General features: G+C 44.4%; 1 protein-coding gene and 8 non-coding genes across 9 annotated transcripts in view; 1 reads left to right on the plus strand and 8 right to left on the minus strand.

Moving 5' to 3' along the window:
* Window positions 1–24143, plus strand: part of slf (C-type lectin domain-containing protein slf) — a 159544-nt gene that overhangs the window by 44264 nt on the left and 91137 nt on the right. The window lies entirely within an intron of this gene.
* TRNAV-UAC (transfer RNA valine (anticodon UAC)) lies at window positions 1574–1646 on the minus strand. Its single transcript has one exon. It is a non-coding gene; the product is annotated as a tRNA-Val (tRNA).
* Window positions 2130–2202, minus strand: TRNAV-AAC (transfer RNA valine (anticodon AAC)). The gene has a single exon. It is a non-coding gene; the product is annotated as a tRNA-Val (tRNA).
* Window positions 8649–8721, minus strand: TRNAV-UAC (transfer RNA valine (anticodon UAC)). Its single transcript has one exon. It is a non-coding gene; the product is annotated as a tRNA-Val (tRNA).
* Window positions 10869–10941, minus strand: TRNAV-UAC (transfer RNA valine (anticodon UAC)). The gene has a single exon. It is a non-coding gene; the product is annotated as a tRNA-Val (tRNA).
* Window positions 18763–18835, minus strand: TRNAV-AAC (transfer RNA valine (anticodon AAC)). The gene has a single exon. It is a non-coding gene; the product is annotated as a tRNA-Val (tRNA).
* Window positions 20433–20505, minus strand: TRNAV-UAC (transfer RNA valine (anticodon UAC)). Its single transcript has one exon. It is a non-coding gene; the product is annotated as a tRNA-Val (tRNA).
* TRNAV-UAC (transfer RNA valine (anticodon UAC)) lies at window positions 22653–22725 on the minus strand. The gene has a single exon. It is a non-coding gene; the product is annotated as a tRNA-Val (tRNA).
* Window positions 23209–23281, minus strand: TRNAV-AAC (transfer RNA valine (anticodon AAC)). The gene has a single exon. It is a non-coding gene; the product is annotated as a tRNA-Val (tRNA).

Below are 24143 nucleotides of genomic sequence, written 5' to 3' on the forward strand. Positions count from 1 at the left end.
TTAACAGTCAATAGGAGCCAGCGGATCCACAGGTGGTGCTAGCTATAAGGGCCATCGCTCCTCCCAACTGACACGTTTTTGGCGATATCATTATGCCTAAAATTTTTGAAGAATCAAATGTTTTCGTCAAGTTTAGCAGGCTCAAGAATACTTTTTCATGTCTGATTTGTACCCACTTATGATTATGACATGCCCTCCTCCGTGGCCGTGCGCTGTTCTTTGGACTCCGATTGCGGCACGGCATGCGTTCGAGTCCGCCTGGATTCAGTCTCTGGGATTCGGCGTGTGTATTTGACCGGCGGTTACCCACCATCGTAAGGAAATTCGTGAGCTACGAGTGAGTATCGTAACCCGGTCATAAAAGTCTCCTATTACGGCTCTGGGGTTTCGACGTGCTGACCCCACGTCATCCTATTACCGGTTGAATAATTTCACACCTCTAGGTGGGATCGTAAGAGAGAGGCTGGTAGTAGGAAGATAGGCCAAGGCACTTAGCACGGGTCAATAATATGATTATGATATGCTAAGCGGAACTGGAACTGCAGTTTAAAATTTCGGCTCAAGCCACTGTGCAATACTTTTCAATAGGGTATCAAATCCTAAACCGCTCGAGAGAATAGGTTTTTCTCTTCTTATTTATCCACTTTACTTCTCGTCTTATCCTTTAGTTTACCGTGGCAATGGGAGGAATTATGGTAAAGTCTTACAAAATAGCTATTTGTGTGCGACGATTCCCTATTTTTACAAGGAAGAAACGAAAATCTCTAGAACACGTTAAGTGAGCTTGGTCTCTTCTTACGAAACTACATGTTATTTAAAGAAAACAACAGTTCGAGAGCAGGTTTGAATTGTTTCTTGTTGAGGTAAGGTACTGTATGGCATAAAATTGTTTACAGATGACGTTGTTTAAAACAGCAGTTTCACTGTCCGTACTCTTGCTCCCCCTCCCCTTTCTCGTTCAAGGCTGACACCAAACCACTCGATGATATTTTTTGCCCCTGTTGTGTTCGGAACTTGGTGAGAAAGCTACTTTCCTTTTCTAAAAGAAAACCCTCAATTTGCAATGACGTATGGGTTTCTTCTTTTCCGTCACATAGTCTCGAACGGAACGGGATTGTAACACTACATTCCGACGGATGTCTGGCGATTGAAACACACGAAATGCTGTGCGAATGAAGTCCCTAATGTTGGAAGTCAGAAGAGCCTTCTCGCGAGCTGCTCGTCAGTTCCGTGGCAAACATGGCCAAAGCTAACTAACACTATTCGACTAGTGCGAACGAGGTGATGCGTTTGGTTTTTGAAGGATAGGAGTTCAACGAATAAATACAATTAAAACTATTGCATTCCAGGTTTATTAAGGTTTGCATGCCGAAATGTGCGAATAAGCATAAGCCGTTAATGTACCGACTGAAACTTGACACTTCGAGTTGTAACTTGGGGGCTGCCAATGCCACGAGCTGAAGCGTTACATTTACCGTAAATTTGAGTGTGAAAGTAACAGCATTAACGTACTGTGCGATTCGTCTGATTTTCCTAATTCACGGACGCTTTCAAAAAGAGACAAATAAAACCATGTGCTCACCAGGGATCGAAACTGGGACCTTCCGCGTGTAAAGCGGATGTGATAACCACTACACCATGAGCACCGATTTAGTATTAACTTTCTCAGTGTAATCAGCAGTCTGTAGTGAAAGCTGCGACCAGAGCTCCAGGCTGAAGCATTCGTTCCGCTCGTTCTAACTTCCCCTCCCCCCTCGCCATCCTCTGACAATTATTTCATCTCAAAGTCGGGCCGCATTTACAAAACGCGAAATCCTTGGCAAACTTTATTCGCAGAGCCTTTATATTTGGAAAGTGAAACTATAGACACTTGGTAACATTTTCTCCTAATTGAAGCTTTGCTTCGGTGCTCCGAAGGTTTGAAAAATACATTTTATCATGTTTTTATGCAACGAACCAAAACATATTCACTGTTACTCTTAAAGTTATTATTCTCCTCAGATAACAAGGAGTAAAATTCCATTAAATTTGAAAGATAACAGTCTTAAGGTTGTACGTGATTCGTCAGTTTTTGCTTCACATAGCACACTGACTTGTTGGATAATGGGGAGATTAGATAAATAAAAACCTGTGCTCACCAGGGATCGAACCTGGGACCTTCCGCGTGTTAGGCGGATGTGATAACCACTACACCATGAGCACCTCTTCTGGTGTGATTTTCGCACATTAACAGTGTAACGGTATATTTTGTGCTTTTAAGCTGATTCTCAGCAACATACACAATATACACAACCGTACATTTTTGAATCCTAGTCCCGAGGTTCAAAACTTGCAGTACCCGAAGGTCTGTGGATGCTAGTTTAGGCAATAGACACGTACCTCTTCAAATTACAACTTAACGCCCATTTCCTTTTAGATATATATAGGTTTATTCATATTATAGTTACAGAAGTTAATTCTTGGCCGTTATTCGCAAAATTTCATTCCGGTGTACCCTGTCCCCCTTCCCGAAGAGAGTGTGTAGACTCGCGAAGCCACTGGCTCCACGAGTAGAAAAAAAATATAACCTTCAGTACCAAAAAAGGTGGCTGAAGGTATGTGTGTTGTGTACCCGGTTTCCCACATGAAATGAACTATTGGAATAATGTGAAGAGAGCAAGTGTGTGTATTAAAAGAAAGAAAGTTAACGTCCCCGCCGTCGGTTCACATAGTAAGGAAAGAAAGCTCGCCCAGCCGCTCCCCTTAGAGAAAAAGATACCTCTTACATTGCTGTACTCCGCCAAATATCTGAGGCCGAATGCTCCCCTGCCCTTCCTATCTATAGGCCCCGCTAATGACCTAAACCTTTACTGGAAACTTACCGCTCCCCCAACGGCCAAGAACCCAAACGTACAGGAATACATACACATAAACAATTTATAACATAAAAAGGATCCAGTAATGATCGCATCATTACATAGTCCCCCCTTCCTGAAGAGAGAAAAATCAAAGTTCTGTAACTCAGAAAAATAATAATAATATACACAAAGCACTTGTCCGCAGTTTCTGTTCACTACAAACACACTTTCAATAGAAGATCACACGACACTGACAGTCAATGTTCACTCTAATTTTGTCCATAAGTGTACTTCGAGATCCGCGTTCTTCCCTCAGAACTGGAGCTGGTTAACCCACGTCGATTCTTACCCACGCAGCATCTCTTCCATCCTTCCTCCTGGACCAATGAGAGACAGTCTCCTGGAAATCCATCCAAGTCACCAAGGCTGCTGGTTCAACTACCGGCAACGCCACTGCTCTGCGCTCCTGCCCAGATTGGAAGTCACCGCTTCGACCGGTTTCCACATGAATGGATCGAACTGGCTCTACATCTGAAGATGTCACTGCTATGCTCAGCGCTAGAACTGCGTTCACTCGCCACCGAACTGCGACTTCTCGACGAAATTACACGGTAAAAGAATACGCACTAACTTTGCGTTACTTTCGCGATGAAATTGACTGCGGAACGACACTTTTGTATGAGTACTGTATGAGTTATGAGGTATGTGATAGAGAAAATAAGTGAAAGATAGAATAAAGAAAAGATAGATAAGTCCCTATGTACAATATTTACAAAAAATCCCCATTTGAAATTAGACTAGAATCTGTTTCTCAGCTTGTAACGCATCCGGGATATATCTTCGTCTTGCTCCTCCTGCAGAAGTTACGTGCGCTCTCTCTGCTGAATTGGATTCGGCTACTTTCCTTGCAAAGTCAAGGTGGCGAAGAATAAGGCTTCAACTGGTCACCGTTGGCTCTCAATATTCTTCCGTCCCCGCTGTGTTTCATTTTGAAAGTATTTGCCGAAGTTTGCTCCACAATTGCGTGTGTTCCAGAGGACTTCCCCGAGAATTTACTGGTTACTCTGCGGGCCTTACCAGAGATAGGATGTTCCTTAAGCCAAGCTTTATCCCCCATCTGAAACGTGCATTTGCGGCGTTTCCTATCACAAGCTTTCTTCTTGGCTTCTTCCATCCTGAATTTCGTTTCCTCCTTACTTGACATGAAATCTTGCTTATTCCTGTCATCTTTTAATACGCAGCATGGCTGGCACGACTTACAATACTGGATAACGTCTTTAGTTAGGCCTATCCAAGTGTATTGTTCCCTAACCTTCGCTAACGTTTTCAATCTCCCAGGATGACAAGCGAATGCATTATCATGCAACGACACGAGAATTTGCGAACGTAGAGAAGTAGGTGCCCATATTTTCCCTTTTCCCTTCTCTTTGTACTTTTCCGTAGGCAAATTTCTCCTAAGAATTCCCTCGTTGTCGAAATACGAAGATTTGGCCTGGGTCTTCACCTTTTCCTTGTACTTCTTCGTTCCTTCCACCTCCTCATTCCTTGTAACCCTCGCTACGTCAGCAAGAAACTTGTCTTTCATTTGCTCGGAAATGAGGGAGGCTGTGTCCAGAAGCCTACGTGGCTCCTCAGAATTGTATTCTTCATTTCCCTCAGTGGCAGAGAATGACAACAATGAAGAATCTTCCATTTCTTTACTTTCAGAGAGACGAACCATGGGCAGTTTTGTGTTCCGAAGCAAATTTTCCCTCTGTTTCTTCCTCATTTGCTTCGCACTTTCTGCAGTACACAAACCGCTGAAATCTGCAACTGATTTCTGCACAGTGTCAGTCGAACATTCGACACGGTCAATCATGTCCTCAGTTTCGGGGTGTGGTTTGCAATTTCCCATCGTCGCGGTTGCTTCAGTAACAGTTTCATTTCTTTCCATCGTCGCAGTCATCGTCGCGGTTAGCCCAGCTTCAGCTTCCACAGTCGACGTTCTCCCCTGCTGCGAGAACGGAAGCCTCTTTCCCACTTCCCTCTTCTCCGCAGAAAATAAATGAATGACGTTACTGTTCTCAAAACTGTAGCCTCCCTGCTTCAAATGTAGCGATATGCCGGCCTTCCTTATGAACCCACGACCTGCGATAAATCCCGTGAAACAATTGCGCAGAACGACGAATTTATGCTTAAATTTCATCCCATTCAAATGTACAGTAAGATACATTTCCCCACATGATTGTACAGAGCCTACTGCCAAAGAAATATTAATACATTTATTGTTAATCTTATTTCCTTGTTTTTTCAGTTCTCTTGCGATCTCAACAGACGCACCGGAATCCAAATATAGCGAGAAGTCCTTTCCCTCAACCTTACAGGTGACTAACGGTTTTTTGTCGCCAGAAGTGAAATTTCTGCAGTTGCGTATTTCCCTATTCCTCCCTCTGTTTTGCTTTCCTTCTACGTGTGCAAGAACCGGAGTTATCTGTTCTGGTCTAACGGTATCTTCAGAGACGGCACAGGTGGCGCCCTTCTGCTGACCATCATACCCTCTTCTCCTCGCCGGTTCTTCTGCTCTCGACGGGGTTCCAATATTCCCGGAAAGGCTCAAGCGGTTGAAAAGACCCGGATTTATGGCACTCATTGATACTTCTGTTCCCACGCGGCCGAAAGTGTTCATTGTCCTCGTGGCTGCTAATTGCCTTGTGCCACTCGCTGAAGTCGGCATGGCAGACAGATGCGGCGAACTGTTGTCCCTCAGTTCTGGACAATAGTACAGGGCTTCTGAATACAATCTCTTTTGAATGTCCATAGCGCGGATCTCCAGATCTTTCAAGGTTGCAAAGGTTCTATCGTACAGATGCGTTCTGAATTTAGGGTGGGAAAATTTCAAAACATGCTGGATAATCTCGTCTTCTGTCCCCCGTTTCTCCCTCATTGCGAAAAGCTTCCTGGTGTGTCGAATAAATGCAAGAAGAGACTGGTCTGGTGACTGGTAATTGTTCTGAATGATCCTTGCTATTTCCGAATCATAATCGACACTAAAGTATTCTTCCAAGAACGCCTTCTCAAATTCCCTAAAAGTGCCAAACGGTCTCGAAAATCTGAACCAATCTGCAGCGATATCCTTCAACGAAAGCGGCAAGATTCTATCTAAGAGAAAAGTATCCCCAATTTCCATGATTTCCTGATAATTGCGTAATTCGTACAAATAATCGTGTGAACTTACATCGCCGACGTTTCCCTTAAAGATCGGAATGTTAATGTTGCTTTTTTCCAAGATTTTGCTCATTTTTTCCTCGCCGGTCCTTATCGAAGTTCCTTGTGTAACATTTAGAGAAAGTCTCTGAAGTTCCCCCACAATATCTTCCTCAGGCCTTCCTTCCAAGTTCGCATTACCTAGCAACTTGCTAATGAGCTCTCTGTCTATTTGAATTGCCATTTTGTCTTCTATGATTTTCTTTCCACTTCGCAATAACATATGCCTTCAGTACTTCTCACAAAAAAATATCCCGACTCTGAGCCCCCAGTATGTAACGGTATATTTTGTGCTTTTAAGCTGATTCTCAGCAACATACACAATATACACAACCATACATTTTTGAATCCATGTCCCGAGGTTCAAAACTTGCAGTACCTGAAGTTCTGTGGATGCTAGTTTAGGCAATAGACACGTACCTCTTCAAATTACAACTTAACGCCCATTTCCTTTTAGATATATATAGGTTTATTCATATTATAATTACAGAAGTTAATTCTTGGCCGTTATTCGCAAAATTTCATTCCGGTGTACCCTGTCCCCCTTCCCGAAGAGAGTGTGTAGACTCGCGTAGCCACTGGCTCCACGAGTAGAAAAAAAATATAACCTTCAGTACCAAAAAAGGTGGCTGAAGGTATGTGTGTTGTGTACCCGGTTTCCCACATGAAATGAACTATTGGAATAATGTGAAGAGAGCAAGTGTGTGTATTAAAAGAAAGAAAGTTAACGTCCCCGCCGTCGGTTCACATAGTAAGGAAAGAAAGCTCGCCCAGCCGCTCCCCTTAGAGAAAAAGATACCTCTTACATTGCTGTACTCCGCCAAATATCTGAGGCCGACTGCTCCCCTGCCCTTCCTATTTATAGGCCCCGCTAATGACCTAAACCGTTACTGGAAACTTACCGCTCCCCCAACGGCCAAGAACCCAAACGTACAGGAATACATAGACATAAACAATTTATAACATAAAAAGGATCCAGTAATGATCGCATCATTACAACAATCAAGAGGAGCCAGCGGATCCACAGGTGGTGCTAGCTATAAGGGCCATCGCTCCTCCCAACTGACACGTTTTTGGCGATATCATTATGCCTAATATTTTTGAAGACTCAAATGTTTTCGTCAAGTTTAGCAGGCTCAAGAATAGTTTTTCATGTCTGATTTGTACCCACTTATGATTATGATATGCCCTCCTCCGTGGCCGTGCGCTGTTCTTTGGACTCCGATTGCGGCACGGCATGCGTTCGAGTCCGCCTGGGTTCAATCTCTGGGATTCGGCGTGTGTATTTGACCGGCGGCTACCCACAATCGTAAGGAAATTGGTGAGCTACGAGTGAGTATCGTAACCCGGTCATAAAAGTCTCCTATTACGGCTCTGGGGTTTCGACGTGCTGACCCCACGTCATCCTATTACCGGTTGAATAATTTCACACCTCTAGGTGGGATCGTAAGAGAGAGGCTGGTAGTAGGAAGATAGGCCAAGGCACTTAGCACGGGTCAATAATATGATTATGATATGCTAAGCGGAACTGGAACTGCAGTTTAAAATTTCGGCTCAAGCCACTGTGCAATACTTCTCAATAGGGTATCAAATCCTAAACCGCTCGAGAGAATAGGTTTTTCTCTTCTTATTTATCCACTTTACTTCTCGTCTTATCCTTTAGTTTACCGTGGCAATGGGAGGAATTATGGTAACGTCTTACAAAATAGCTATTTGTGTGCGACGATTCCCGATTTTTGCAAGGAAGAAACGAAAATCTCTAGAACACGTTAAGTGAGCTTGGTCTCTTCTTACGAAACTACATGTTATTTAAAGAAAACAACAGTTCGAGAGCAGGTTTGAATTGTTTCTTGTTGAGGTAAGGTACTGTATGGCATAAAATTGTTTACAGATGACGTTGTTTAAAACAACAGTTTCACTGTCCGTACTCTTGCTCCCCCTCCCCTTTCTCGTTCAAGGCTGACACCAAACCACTCGATGATATTTTTTGCCCCTGTTGTGTTCGGAACTTGGTGAGAAAGCTACTTTCCTTTTCTAAAAGAAAACCCTCAATTTGCAATGACGTATGGGTTTCTTCTTTTCCGTCACATAGTCTCGAACGGAACGGGATTGTAACACTACATTCCGACGGTTGTCTGGCGATTGAAACACACGAAATGCTGTGCGAATGAAGTCCCTAATGTTGGAAGTCAGAAGAGCCTTCTCGCGAGCTGCTCGTCAGTTCCGTGGCAAACATGGCCAAAGCTAACTAACACTATTCGACTTGTGCGAACGAGGTGATGCGTTTGGTTTTTGAAGGATAGGAGTTCAACGAATAAATACAATTAAAACTATTGCATTCCAGGTTTATTAAGGTTTGCACGCCGAGATGTGCGAATAAGCATAAGCCGTTAATGTACCGACTGAAACTTGACACTTCCAGTTGTAACTTGGGGGCTGCCAATGCCACGAACTGAAGCGTTACATTTACCGTAAATTTGCGTGTGAAAGTAACAGCATTAACGTACTGTGCGATTCGTCTGATTTTCCTAATTCACGGACGCTTTCAAAAAGAGACAAATAAAACCATGTGCTCACCAGGGATCGAACCTGGGACCTTCCGCGTGTAAAGCGGATGTGATAACCACTACACCATGAGCACCGACTTAGTATTAACTTTCTCAGTGTAATCAGCAGTCTGTAGTGAAAGCTGCGACCAGAGATCCAGGCTGAAGCATTCGTTCCGCTCGTTCTAACTCCCCCTCCCCCCTCGCCATCCTCTGACAATTATTTCAACTCAAAGTCGGGCCGCATTTACAAAACGCGAAATCCTTCGCAAACTTTATTCGCAGAGCCTTTATATTTGGAAAGTGAAACTATAGACACTTGGTAACATTTTCTCCTAATTGAAGCTTTGCTTCGGTGCTCCGAAGGTTTGAAAAATACATTTTATCATGTTTTTATGCAACGAACCAAAACATATTCACTGTTACTCTTAAAGTTATTATTCTCCTCAGATAACAAGGAGTAAAATTCCATTAAATTTGAAAGATAACAGTCTTAAGGTTGTACGTGATTCGTTAGTTTTTGCTTCACATAGCATACTGACTTGTTGGATAATGGGGAGATTAGATAAATAAAAACCTGTGCTCACCACGGATCGAACCTGGGACCTTGTTAGGCGGATGTGATAACCACTACACCATGAGCACCTCTTCTGGTGTGATTTTCGCACATTAACAGTCAATAGGAGCCAGAGGATCCACAGGTGGAGCTAGCTATAAGGGCCATCGCTCCTCCCAACTGACACGTTTTTGGCGATATCATTATGCCTAATATTTTTGAAGAATCAAATGTTTTCGTCAAGTTTAGCAGGCTCAAGAATAGTTTTTCATGTCTGATTTGTACCCACTTATGATTATGACATGCCCTCCTCCGTAGCCGTGCGCTGTTCTTTGGACTCCGATTGCGGCACGGCATGCGTTCGAGTCCGCCTGGATTCAGTCTCTGGGATTCGGCGTGTGTATTTGACCGGCGGTTACCCACCATCGTAAGGAAATTGGTGAGCTACGAGTGAGTATCGTAACCCGGTCATGAAAGTCTCCTATTACGGTTCTGGGGTTTCGACGTGCTGACCCCACGTCATCCTATTACCGGTTGAATAATTTCACACCTCTAGGTGGGATCGTAAGAGAGAGGCTGGTAGTAGGGAGATAGGCCAAGGCACTTAGCACGGGTCAATAATATGATTATGATATGCTAAGCGGAACTGGAACTGCAGTTTAAAATTTCGGCTCAAGCCACTGTGCAATACTTCTCAATAGGGTATCAAATCCTAAACCGCTCGAGAGAATAGGTTTTTCTCTTCTTATTCATCCACTTTACTTCTCGTCTTATCCTTTAGTTTACCGTGGCAATGGGAGGAATTATGGTAAAGTCTTACAAAATAGCTATTTGTGTGCGACGATTCCCTATTTTTGCAAGGAAGAAACGAAAATCTCTAGAACACGTTAAGTGAGCTTGGTCTCTTCTTACGAAACTACATGTTATTTAAAGAAAACAACAGTTCGAGAGCAGGTTTGAATTGTTTCTTGTTGAGGTAAGGTACTGTATGGCATAAAATTGTTTACAGATGACGTTGTTTAAAACAGCAGTTTCACTGTCCGTACTCTTGCTCCCCCTCCCCTTTCTCGTTCAAGGCTGACACCAAACCACTCGATGATATTTTTTGCCCCTGTTGTGTTCGGAACTTGGTGAGAAAGCTACTTTCCTTTTCTAAAAGAAAACCCTCAATTTGCAATGACGTATGGGTTTCTTCTTTTCCGTCACATAGTCTCGAATGGAACGGGATTGTAACACTACATTCCGACGGATGTCTGGCGATTGAAACACACGAAATGCTGTGCGAATGAAGTCCCTAATGTTGGAAGTCAGAAGAGCCTTCTCTCGAGCTGCTCGTCAGTTCCGTGGCAAACATGGCCAAAGCTAACTAACACTATTCGACTAGTGCGAACGAGGTGATGCGTTTGGTTTTTGAAGGATAGGAGTTCAACGAATAAATACAATTAAAACTATTGCATTCCAGGTTTATTAAGGTTTGAATGCCGAAATGTGCGAATAAGCATAAGCCGTTAATGTACCGACTGAAACTTGACACTTCCAGTTTTAACTTGGGGGCTGCCAATGCCACGAGCTGAAGCGTTATATTTACCGTAAATTTGAGTGTGAAAGTAACAGCATTAACGTACTGTGCGATTCGTCTGATTTTCCTAATTCACGGACGCTTTCAAAAAGAGACAAATAAAACCATGTGCTCACCAGGGATCGAACCTGGGACCTTCCGCGTGTAAAGCGGATGTGATAACCACTACACCATGAGCACCGATTTAGTATTAACTTTCTCAGTGTAATCAGCAGTCTGTAGTGAAAGCTGCGACCAGAGCTCCAGGCTGAAGCATTCGTTCCGCTCGTTCTAGCTCCCCCTCCCCCCACGCCATCCTCTGACAATTATTGTAACGAGTGCACTCACGGTCCCCGAAATGACGTGTCAATCATACCCCCGCACGGGGCCAAACGTCGTTATGTGTACGGGAAACCGGTCGTGACTCACGGTCCAATTATCAAGTTCGGTACTGAGACGGTCGTTTATTGTCATACTATTGCGAGGCGGAGATTAATAACTTGAAATGTTACACTTTTGTTTACCTTTGATATGTAGATTCGAACATTCATAAAACCCTAATAGCACAATATCTGGTGCCTGAAAAACGTCAAATAACAACACTGACGAACGGTAAAAAGTGAATATATATTGTAACAACAAAAAAAATATTGCAATCAACAACTGTTTACAAAGCCTCCTCACTCTCACAACATTCACTCTATCTCTCTTTCACACACATGAGGTATTTTTACATGTGAAGTATGGATACAAATCATGGATCTCACTAACATATCATTCAGTTTTATCTTTAAACCTTTATGTGAATTTAGGGCATTTGTCTGCCAGCTCCTGTGCTCTTTTAAATTAACTTAAGTGCCAGCCCTCGGAAAGCGGTTAACTAAGACAATTGGCTCGGCGTGGTTAAATCTTTCGTTCGAATGAACGTGTGCATCGAGTCGTAAGCACGACATATACAAGTTGCTCGGACGGGGGTATTACACACAAGCCTCTCTCGTCCAATGAGAACAACTACTCAATTACATAGTGATGCAAAAACTTAATTGGCTCCAGCTGCCGGAATACACTAATCAATCGTCGGCGCGAGCAAAAATTACCTTAAAAACCACTATGCAACAAATAATACTATTTCACGCACACGACCTTGCAATAAAAACAACTACGCTTTCCACAATTAACAGGACTCATCAGTCAACTATCGACAAATTAAATGGCGCGACGGGGCGGTCGGTTACACAAAAAATGGAGCACACTTTGACAATTTACACTAAATATTAAAGAAATGAAATGGAGCTTCTAACGCTGAATGCAGACAATTAAATTAGCACATCTGAACATGAAATAACTCTTTTTTATAACAATACCAAAAATTATCAGACGCGGGAATTAGTTTCGGGGTTTCCTGAGTGACTTTGCTAATAAGTGAGACTTCGGCGTTAACCGTACGGTGTTGATACTAACGACGCACGTTTACATGTACATGAGACCCTCTGAAGTATACTGTACCAGACTCTGCTACATGGCGTGGTCATTCATCTCTCCTGGACGCGGGACTTGCACACGGTTCCTTCGTGGCGAAATTGTCCTCCGAGGTCGATCGCGACGAAGAATAATTGCGACGATCTGGTGTACTTGCACCTCCTTAGTACTTCGGGCGTTCATCTCGTCACTAGCGTCGGGTGTACGTGGTCACGCGCCGGTTCGGAATCTCTCTGGTGGCGGGCTTCGATTCGGCGTCGTTCTGGAAGCGTCGTTCTGGAGTCGTCCTTCAATCTCTCCCTCTGGCTTCAATCGGCGTCGTTCTGGAGTCGTCCTTCAATCTCTCTCTCTGGTGGCGGGCTTCGATCGGCGTCGTTCTGAAAACGTCCTTCGGGCTTTGGGCAGTGTTTGGCTTTGGTGTCGTCTTTGGCGTTGGCTGACTGGCTTCGGCGTCGTTGCAGGCGTCAGGAGGAGCGACGGGCTCCCTTCTCTATCTTCTTTAGCCCTCCATCCTTATGTAGTCCACGCTTGGCAAAAACAAATCACCGCGTAATCTTCACCAAAATAAGGCGCACACTGGTAACTCTATCTGCAATTCGCTCACGATACGTAAGGAAACAAAGTCCACGGACACAAAACAATGATCACGCGAGAGTGTAGCGCGGAGATGCTCTCTCTGTGAAATCCGGGTAAAAACTGTCTCTGGGATGGTAGCACCGCGTATTTAAGAGAGATTCAAATTCGTCCGTTGAAACCCACGCTAAGGTGGCTTGGCTTCGCTTTCTCAGGGGATGGAAATGACCTCTGTCCATTGTCTTGAAAGGCGCGGTCGGCGACGCGTCCTGGATCCTTTCAGGCTTGGGCTCCAGCTGATGCCTCTGGTCATCCGTGAACATGGGTTCGAACGCCTGCTGCGACTCAAGCCCGGTAGCGGCGAAAATAATCTTTCCTTATCTCCGAGTTGGTGCAAATATGTCATGTCCTAAGCCGAAAAGACAGTTCCGCTGTCACTCAAGAAAAACCCGTCCCCAACTTCCGACGTCTGGCTCGGATACAAGTTTATTCACAAAAATAAAATCAAACCTCACACTTTCATGTTTGTGCATAAAATGACTCAATAAACAAAAAATAATTTATATCGAACTGCGTTTCACATGTCACTAGATACCGTGACATCTCGCCCTCCTTCCGATCAAAAAATTCTGTAGGCGAATAAAATTTTTCACTACCCAGTGGCACGAAATTTTGACTACAATTTTTTTAACACACTGTACAAGAAAAGTCAACCAGTTCGATAACACAAAACACATGATATAAATGATACCTCCAATTTACATAATAAATATACATTTTATACACTCTGGGTATGGCGCAATGTTATTTTATACTTCTAAAATGGCGCGATGTCGCTTAACCATGTTTCGCCATCCCATACCTCCCTTCGGCGCTGACGACCTGACGGACCCGGCTGTGGAGATGTGTTGCTGGGATTCGGCCCGTTCGCGTTTCGCGTCGGGCTCCTTTGAACCCTCGGCGGGCTGCGCCTTGTGTTCTCGTTGTCCGAACGCGGGCTCTCCGGTCTACTGTTGGGATGACGTTGATAATAACCATTGTTCACTCGACCGTTGTAAAAGTTGCTGCCGCCGCTGTTGCCATGGTGACCCGGCGACCTAGGAGTTTGACCACCTCGACGTCTCTGTCCCCGATACTGGCGTCTCTGTCGTGGCGAAGGCGGATCATCCCGAAACTGACGAACTTCGGCTCCTGGAGCGCGTTGCTGCCCACCGTATCTTTGCTGGACCAGATGAACGCGTGGATGCTTATTTCCTCGGCTTCCTTCGTCCTCCGGTCGTCTCCTTTTGTTCCATCTGTCGTTTCGCGTCCTCTCGCGTTCCTCTTCGCACTGGTTTAGGTTCTCGAGCGTGAGCGACATGGCTTCTGCGTCGAAAACGCACGCCCCGTTGAGATGCCGTCTTATCTCTTGCGGGTAATGATAAATTAGGGCCGCAATTATCTCCGACGTGGTCATCTGTGGCTGGAGAGCTTGGAACTCATTGAACTTACGCCAGAAATATTGCGAAAAAGTAAGTCCCCCGTTCCTGTCGTACCTCTCGTTCCTCAGCTGGATGAGCATCCTTTCCACTTGCATAGGGCGCTGAAAGTGTGTCAGGAACGCTTCCCTAAACGCCGAGTATGAATGAAAGTGTCTTTCATTCCGATCCAGCCAGTTCTTTGCCCGATCTTGCATTAGGCCTTTCAGCACGAGTAATCGCTCCCCATCCGCAAGTCCTAACTCCCGGGCTGTTGCTTCGAATTCCTCGATGAAGGCAGACGGCAATATCCTGTCGGCCCCGGAGAACTTCTTGAAATGTTTCTTATATTCAGGCGGGAACAGAGCCCTCCTCGCTGTTGCTGGTTCAGATCGTATATCTTCCCGGCTTGAAGTTTGGGCTTCGAACGGTCGCGGCGATGGAAGATGTAGTCCAGGTTCCACTTCGCTTCCTCCGTTGACAAGCGTAGTCGGTCTTGCGTCACTCGCGCGCCTTGAAGACGAGGGGACCGCAACTGGCTGCGATGACGTCATGGCTGCCGCCTCTCGCGATGATCCCGGAACGTCGGCTACGTTTAGTCGTTCCAGTTTGTCCTCTATTTCCTTTATTTTTTCGGAATTCCCTTCCGCTAGACTCGCTGCTCGCCGTACCTGTCGCTCGAGGGCATCGTTGCTCCGATTACAGGCTGACTCCAGCTGTGCACATTGTTGGCCGATGTGTTGCAAAGCTCCTTCCTGCTCACTTACGCTCTGCGCCAGTGTTGCCACCTTGGCTTCCTGTTCATTGAGGCGAAAGTCGGTCCTGGCGATCCTGGATTCGATTCGAGCCTCGGATTCTTGGATCGTCTGAAGGAGCTGTTGCGTCACTTCTTCTCCGGAGGCGCGAACTGTCCCTTGGAGGCGTTCTTCCATCCCTCGTACGTCGGTCTGCATCCTAGTCTCCAACCCCTGGATGTTGGCTTGCATCTCGGTTTGCATTTCTTGCATGTTGGCTTGCATCTCGGTTTGCATTTCTTGCATGTTGGCTTGCATCTCGGTTTGCATTTCTTGCATGTTGGCTTGCAACCTCTCGGAGTCGGTACGCATCCCTTGGAGCATCTGGAGGATAAGCTGGAATTGGTTGGCACCACTGCCACTTCCTACGTCATCTTGTTCCTTGCTGTGGTCGCTGTCCGCACGTGACGATGTACCCCCTTGGGCACTTGGTATCTCCCTTTCCCTTTCCAACGGGCCCTTGCACTGGGGACAAGCAGGTCTGGCCCCCTCGCTGTCGATTTCGAAATCAGCAAATTCCTTTCCACAAGCCTCGCAAACCATCATGACGTCACTCTTGTTCAAACAGTCTATACGGCGATTTCTTAATCTCATGAAGGCCTTTCCTTAATTATCTGCTCAATCTTATGTCGCACTTTGGAACAGTTAAGCAAACTTACGCGAGCTCACACAAAATGTGAATTACAAATCGATACATAAAAAGAAAAAGGAGGTCCGTCGGGAATCCCTTATCCCGCAACTCAGCCTGATGCCATAAATTACGCCAAAAACCAAAAAAAGTACACAAAAAGTACATAAAAAATGCCCTATGCAGCTGCCCTTGCTGCTTTCGCCGAAAAAAATATCTGCCCTATTGTTACCAATTACGCCCAATAACGTGTCCTTACACGTGAACCTACGACAAATACATGAAAATAACCCTCGAAATACAAAACGAAAAATACACAAATATAACCAGGAACCTAACACAAGAATTTTATGCATGACGTATACAAAAGGCATGACAAAAGTTGCCGTCCCATGTTCGCGGCGCCAAATGTAACGAGTGCACTCACGGTCCCCGAAATGACGTGTCAATCATACCCCCGCACGGGGCCAAACGTCGTTATGTGTACGGGAAACCGGTCGTGACTCACGGTCCAGTTATCAAGTTCGGTACTGAGACGGTCGTTTATTGTCATACTATTGCGAGGCGGAGATTAATAACTTGAAATGTTACACTTTTGTTTACCTTTGATATGTAGATTCGAACATTCATAAAACCCTAATAGCACAATATCTGGTGCCTGAAAAACGTCAAATAACAACACTGACGAACGGTAAAAAGTGAATATATATTGTAACAACAAAAAAAATATTGCAATCAACAACTGTTTACAAAGCCTCCTCACTCTCACAACATTCACTCTATCTCTCTTTCACACACATGAGGTATTTTTACATGTGAAGTATGGATACAAATCATGGATCTCACTAACATATCATTCAGTTTTATCTTTAAACCTTTATGTGAATTTAGGGCATTTGTCTGCCAGCTCCTGTGCTCTTTTAAATTAACTTAAGTGCCAGCCCTCGGAAAGCGGTTAACTAAGACAATTGGCTCGGCGTGGTTAAATCTTTCGTTCGAATGAACGTGTGCATCGAGTCGTAAGCACGACATATACAAGTTGCTCGGACGGGGGTATTACACACAAGCCTCTCTCGTCCAATGAGAACAACTACTCAATTACATAGTGATGCAAAAACTTAATTGGCTCCAGCTGCCGGAATACACTAATCAATCGTCGGCGCGAGCAAAAATTACCTTAAAAACCACTATGCAACAAATAATACTATTTCACGCACACGACCTTGCAATAAAAACAACTACGCTTTCCACAATTAACAGGACTCATCAGTCAACTATCGACAAATTAAATGGCGCGACGGGGCGGTCGGTTACACAAAAAATGGAGCACACTTTGACAATTTACACTAAATATTAAAGAAATGAAATGGAGCTTCTAACGCTGAATGCAGACAATTAAATTAGCACATCTGAACATGAAATAACTCTTTTTTATAACAATACCAAAAATTATCAGACGCGGGAATTAGTTTCGGGGTTTCCTGAGTGACTTTGCTAATAAGTGAGACTTCGGCGTTAACCGTACGGTGTTGATACTAACGACGCACGTTTACATGTACATGAGACCCTCTGAAGTATACTGTACCAGACTCTGCTACATGGCGTGGTCATTCATCTCTCCTGGACGCGGGACTTGCACACGGTTCCTTCGTGGCGAAATTGTCCTCCGAGGTCGATCGCGACGAAGAATAATTGCGACGATCTGGTGTACTTGCACCTCCTTAGTACTTCGGGCGTTCATCTCGTCACTAGCGTCGGGTGTACGTGGTCACGCGCCGGTTCGGAATCTCTCTGGTGGCGGGCTTCGATTCGGCGTCGTTCTGGAAGCGTCGTTCTGGAGTCGTCCTTCAATCTCTCCCTCTGGCTTCAATCGGCGTCGTTCTGGAGTCGTCCTTCAATCTCTCTCTCTGGTGGCGGGCTTCGATCGGCGTCGTTCTGAAAACGTCCTTCGGGCTTTGGGCAGTGTTTGGCTTTGGTGTCGTCTTTGGCGTTGGCTGACTGGCTTCGGCGTCGTTGCAGGCGTCAGGAGGAGCGACGGGCTCCCTTCTCTATCTTCTTTAGCCCTCCATCCTTATGTAGTCCACGCTTGGCAAAAACAAATCACCGCGTAATCTTCACCAAAATAAGGCGCACACTGGTAACTCTATCTGCAATTCGCTCACGATACGTAAGGAAACAAAGTCCACGGACACAAAACAATGATCACGCGAGAGTGTAGCGCGGAGATGCTCTCTCTGTGAAATCCGGGTAAAAACTGTCTCTGGGATGGTAGCACCGCGTATTTAAGAGAGATTCAAATTCGTCCGTTGAAACCCACGCTAAGGTGGCTTGGCTTCGCTTTCTCAGGGGATGGAAATGACCTCTGTCCATTGTCTTGAAAGGCGCGGTCGGCGACGCGTCCTGGATCCTTTCAGGCTTGGGCTCCAGCTGATGCCTCTGGTCATCCGTGAACATGGGTTCGAACGCCTGCTGCGACTCAAGCCCGGTAGCGGCGAAAATAATCTTTCCTTATCTCCGAGTTGGTGCAAATATGTCATGTCCTAAGCCGAAAAGACAGTTCCGCTGTCACTCAAGAAAAACCCGTCCCCAACTTCCGACGTCTGGCTCGGATACAAGTTTATTCACAAAAATAAAATCAAACCTCACACTTTCATGTTTGTGCATAAAATAACTCAATAAACAAAAAATAATTTATATCGAACTGCGTTTCACATGTCACTAGATACCGTGACATTATTTCATCTCAAAGTCGGGCCGCATTTACAAAACGCGAAATCCTTGGCAAACTTTATTCGCAGAGCCTTTATATTTGGAAAGTGAAACTATAGACACTTGGTAACATTTTCTCCTAATTGAAGCTTTGCTTCGGTGCTCCGAAGGTTTGAAAAATTTATTTTATCATGTTTTAATGCAACGAACCAAAACATATTCACTGTTACTCTTAAAGTTATTATTCTCCTCAGATAACAAGGAGTAAAATTCCATTAAATTTGAAAGATAACAGTCTTAAGGTTGTACGTGATTCGTCAGTTTTTGCTTCACATAGCATACTGACTTGTTGGATAATGGGAAGATTAGATAAATAAAAACCTGTGCTCACCAGGGATCGAACCTGGGACCTTCCGCGTGTTAGGCGGATGTGATAACCACTACACCATGAGCACCTCTTCTGGTGTGATTTTCGCACATTAACAGTCAATAGGAGCCAGCGGATCCACAGGTGGAGCTAGCTATAAGGGCCATCGCTCCTCCCAACTGACACGTTTTTGGCGATATCATTATGCCTAATATTTTTGAAGAATCAAATGTTTTCGTCAAGTTTAGCAGGCTCAAGAATACTTTTTCATGTCTGATTTGTACCCACTTATGATTATGACATGCCCTCCTCCGTGGCCGTGCGCTGTTCTTTGGACTCCGATTGCGGCACGGCATGCGTTCGAGTCCGCCTGGATTCAGTCTCTGGGATTCGGCGTGTGTATTTGACCGGCGGTTACCCACCATCGTAAGGAAATTCGTGAGCTACGAGTGAGTATCGTAACCCGGTCATCAAAGTCTCCTATTACGGCTCTGGGGTTTCGACGTGCTGACTTCACGTCATCCTATTACCGGTTGAATAATTTCACACCTCTAGGTGGGATCGTAAGAGAGAGGCTGGTAGTAGGGAGATAGGCCAAGGCACTTAGCACGGGTCAATAATATGATTATGATATGCTAAGCGGAACTGGAACTGCAGTTTAAAATTTCGGCTCAAGCCACTGTGCAATACTTCTCAATAGGGTATCAAATCCTAAACCGCTCGAGAGAATAGGTTTTTCTCTTCTTATTTATCCACTTTACTTCTCGTCTTATCCTTTAGTTTACCGTGGCAATGGGAGGAATTATGGTAACGTCTTACAAAATAGCTATTTGTGTGCGACGATACCCTATTTTTGCAAGGAAGAAACGAAAATCTCTAGAACACGTTAAGTGAGCTTGGTTTCTTCTTACGAAACTACATGTTATTTAAAGAAAACAACAGTTCGAGAGCAGGTTTGAATTGTTTCTTGTTGAGGTAAGGTACTGTATGGCATAAAATTGTTTACAGATGACGTTGTTTAAAACAGCAGTTTCACTGTCCGTACTCTTGCTCCCCCTCCCCTTTCTCGTTCAAGGCTGACACCAAACCACTCGATGATATTTTTTGCCCCTGTTGTGTTCGGAACTTGGTGAGAAAGCTACTTTCCTTTTCTAAAAGAAAACCCTCAATTTGCAATGACGTATGGGTTTCTTCTTTTCCGTCACATAGTCTCGAACGGAACGGGATTGTAACACTACATTCCGACGGATGTCTGGCGATTGAAACACACGAAATGCTGTGCGAATGAAGTTCCTAATGTTGGAAGTCAGAAGAGCCTTCTCGCGAGCTGCTCGTCAGTTCCGTGGCAAACATGGCCAAAGCTAACTAACACTATTCGACTTGTGCGAACGAGGTGATGCGTTTGGTTTTTGAAGGATAGGAGTTCAACGAATAAATACAATTAAAACTATTGCATTCCAGGTTTATTAAGGTTTGCACGCCGAGATGTGCGAATAAGCATAAGCCGTTAATGTACCGACTGAAACTTGACACTTCCAGTTGTAACTTGGGGGCTGCCAATGCCACGAACTGAAGCGTTACATTTACCGTAAATTTGCGTGTGAAAGTAACAGCATTAACGTACTGTGCGATTCGTCTGATTTTCCTAATTCACGGACGCTTTCAAAAAGAGACAAATAAAACCATGTGCTCACCAGGGATCGAACCTGGGACCTTCCGCGTGTAAAGCGGATGTGATAACCACTACACCATGAGCACCGATTTAGTATTAACTTTCTCAGTGTAATCAGCAGTCTGTAGTGAAAGCTGCGACCAGAGCTCCAGGCTGAAGCATTCGTTCCGCTCGTTCTAACTCCCCCTCCCCCCTCACCATCCTCTGACAATTATTTCAACTCAAAGTCGGGCCGCATTTACAAAACGCGAAATCCTTGGCAAACTTTATTCGCAGAGCCTTTATATTTGGAAAGTGAAACTATAGACACTTGGTAACATTTTCTCCTAATTGAAGCTTTGCTTCGGTGCTCCGAAGGTTTGAAAAATACATTTTATCATGTTTTTATGCAACGAACCAAAACATATTCACTGTTACTCTTAAAGTTATTATTCCCCTCAGATAACAAGGAGTAAAATTCCATTAAATTTGAAAGATAACAGTCTTAAGGTTGTACGTGATTCGTCAGTTTTTGCTTCACATAGCATACTGACTTGTTGGATAATGGGGAGATTAGATAAATAAAAACCTGTGCTCACCACGGATCGAACCTGGGACCTTGTTAGGCGGATGTGATAACCACTACACCATGAGCACCTCTTCTGGTGTGATTTTCGCACATTAACAGTCAATAGGAGCCAGCGGATCCACAGGTGGAGCTAGCTATAAGGGCCATCGCTCCTCCCAACTGACACGTTTTTGGCGATATCATTATGCCTAATATTTTTGAAGAATCAAATGTTTTCGTCAAGTTTAGCAGGCTCAAGAATACTTTTTCATGTCTGATTTGTACCCACTTATGATTATGACATGCCCTCCTCCGTAGCCGTGCGCTGTTCTTTGGACTCCGATTGCGGCACGGCATGCGTTCGAGTCCGCCTGGATTCAGTCTCTGGGATTCGGCGTGTGTATTTGACCGGCGGTTACCCACCATCGTAAGGAATTTGGTGAGCTACGAGTGAGTATCGTAACCCGGTCATGAAAGTCTCCTATTACGGTTCTGGGGTTTCGACGTGCTGACCCCACGTCATCCTATTACCGGTTGAATAATTTCACACCTCTAGGTGGGATCGTAAGAGAGAGGCTGGTTGTAGGGAGATAGGCCAAGGCACTTAGCACGGGTCAATAATATGATTATGATATGCTAAGCGGAACTGGAACTGCAGTTTAAAATTTCGGCTCAAGCCACTGTGCAATACTTCTCAATAGGGTATCAAATCCTAAACCGCTCGAGAGAATAGGTTTTTCTCTTCTTATTTATCCACTTTACTTCTCGTCTTATCCTTTAGTTTACCGTGGCAATGGGAGGAATTATGGTAACGTCTTACAAAATAGCTATTTGTGTGCGACGATTCCCTATTTTTGCAAGGAAGAAACGAAAATCTCTAGAACACGTTAAGTGAGCTTGGTCTCTTCTTACGAAACTACATGTTATTTAAAGAAAACAACAGTTCGAGAGCAGGTTTGAATTGTTTCTTGTTGAGGTAAGGTACTGTATGGCATAAAATTGTTTACAGATGACGTTGTTTAAAACAGCAGTTTCACTGTCCGTACTCTTGCTCCCCCTCCCCTTTCTCGTTCAAGGCTGACACCAAACCACTCGATGATATTTTTTGCCCCTGTTGTGTTCGGAACTTGGTGAGAAAGCTACTTTCCTTTTCTAAAAGAAAACCCTCAATTTGCAATGACGTATGGGTTTCTTCTTTTCCGTCACATAGTCTCGAATGGAACGGGATTGTAACACTACATTCCGACGGATGTCTGGCGATTGAAACACACGAAATGCTGTGCGAATGAAGTCCCTAATGTTGGAAGTCAGAAGAGCCTTCTCTCGAGCTGCTCGTCAGTTCCGTGGCAAACATGGCCAAAGCTAACTAACACTATTCGACTAGTGCGAACGAGGTGATGCGTTTGGTTTTTGAAGGATAGGAGTTCAACGAATAAATACAATTAAAACTATTGCATTCCAGGTTTATTAAGGTTTGCATGCCGAAATGTGCGAATACGCATAAGCCGTTAATGTACCGACTGAAACTTGACACTTCCAGTTGTAACTTGGGGGCTGCCAATGCCACGAGCTGAAGCGTTACATTTACCGTAAATTTGAGTGTGAAAGTAACAGCATTAACGTACTGTGCGATTCGTCTGATTTTCCTAATTCACGGACGCTTTCAAAAAGAGACAAATAAAACCATGTGCTCACCAGGGATCGAACCTGGGACCTTCCGCGTGTAAAGCGGATGTGATAACCACTACACCATGATCACCGATTTAGTATTAACTTTCTCAGTGTAATCAGCAGTCTGTAGAGAAAGCTGCGACCAGAGCTCCAGGCTGAAGCATTCGTTCCGCTCGTTCTAACTCCCCCTCCCCCCACGCCATCCTCTGACAATTATTTCATCTCAAAGTCGGGCCGCATTTACAAAACGCGAAATCCTTGGCAAACTTTATTCGCAGAGCCTTTATATTTGGAAAGTGAAACTATAGACACTTGGTAACATTTTCTCCTAATTGAAGCTTTGCTTCGGTGCTCCGAAGGTTTGAAAAATTTATTTTATCATGTTTTAATGCAACGAACCAAAACATATTCACTGTTACTCTTAAAGTTATTATTCTCCTCAGATAACAAGGAGTAAAATTCCATTAAATTTGAAAGATAACAGTCTTAAGGTTGTACGTGATTCGTCAGTTTTTGCTTCACATAGCATACTGACTTGTTGGATAATGGGAAGATTAGATAAATAAAAACCTGTGCTCACCAGGGATCGAACCTGGGACCTTCCGCGTGTTAGGCGGATGTGATAACCACTACACCATGAGCACCTCTTCTGGTGTGATTTTCGCACATTAACAGTGTAACGGTATATTTTGTGCTTTTAAGCTGATTCTCAGCAACATACACAATATACACAACCATACATTTTTGAATCCTTGTCCCGAGGTTCAAAACTTGCAGTACCCGAAGTTCTGTGGATGCTAGTTTAGGCAATAGACACGTACCTCTTCAAATTACAACTTAACGCCCATTTCCTTTTAGATATATATAGGTTTATTCATATTATAGTTACAGAAGTTAATTCTTGGCCGTTATTCGCAAAATTTCATTCCGGTGTACCCTGTCCCCCTTCCCGAAGAGAGTGTGTAGACTCGCGTAGCCACTGGCTCCACGAGTAGAAAAAAAATATAACCTTCAGTACCAAAAAAGGTGGCTGAAGGTATGTGTGTTGTGTACCCGGTTTCCCACATGAAATGAACTATTGGAATAATGTGAAGAGAGCAAGTGTGTGTATTAAAAGAAAGAAAGTTAACGTCCCCGCCGTCGGTTCACATAGTAAGGAAAGAAAGCTCGCCCAGCCGCTCCCCTTAGAGAAAAAGATACCTCTTACATTGCTGTACTCCGCCAAATATCTGAGGCCGACTGCTCCCCTGCCCTTCCTATCTATAGGCCCCGCTAATGACCTAAACCGTTACTGGAAACTTACCGCTCCCCCAACGGCCAAGAACCCAAACGTACAGGAATACATAGACATAAACAATTTATTATAACATAAAAAGGATCCAGTAATGATCGCATCATTACAACAATCAATAGGAGCCAGCGGATCCACAGGTGGTGCTAGCTATAAGGGCCATCGCTCCTCCCAACTGACACGTTTTTGGCGATATCATTATGCCTAATATTTTT

Source organism: Lepisma saccharinum, chromosome 26 (genome assembly GCF_977018435.1).
Source record: "Lepisma saccharinum chromosome 26, izLepSacc3.1, whole genome shotgun sequence".
NCBI classification, from domain to species: Eukaryota; Metazoa; Arthropoda; class Insecta; order Zygentoma; family Lepismatidae; genus Lepisma; species Lepisma saccharinum.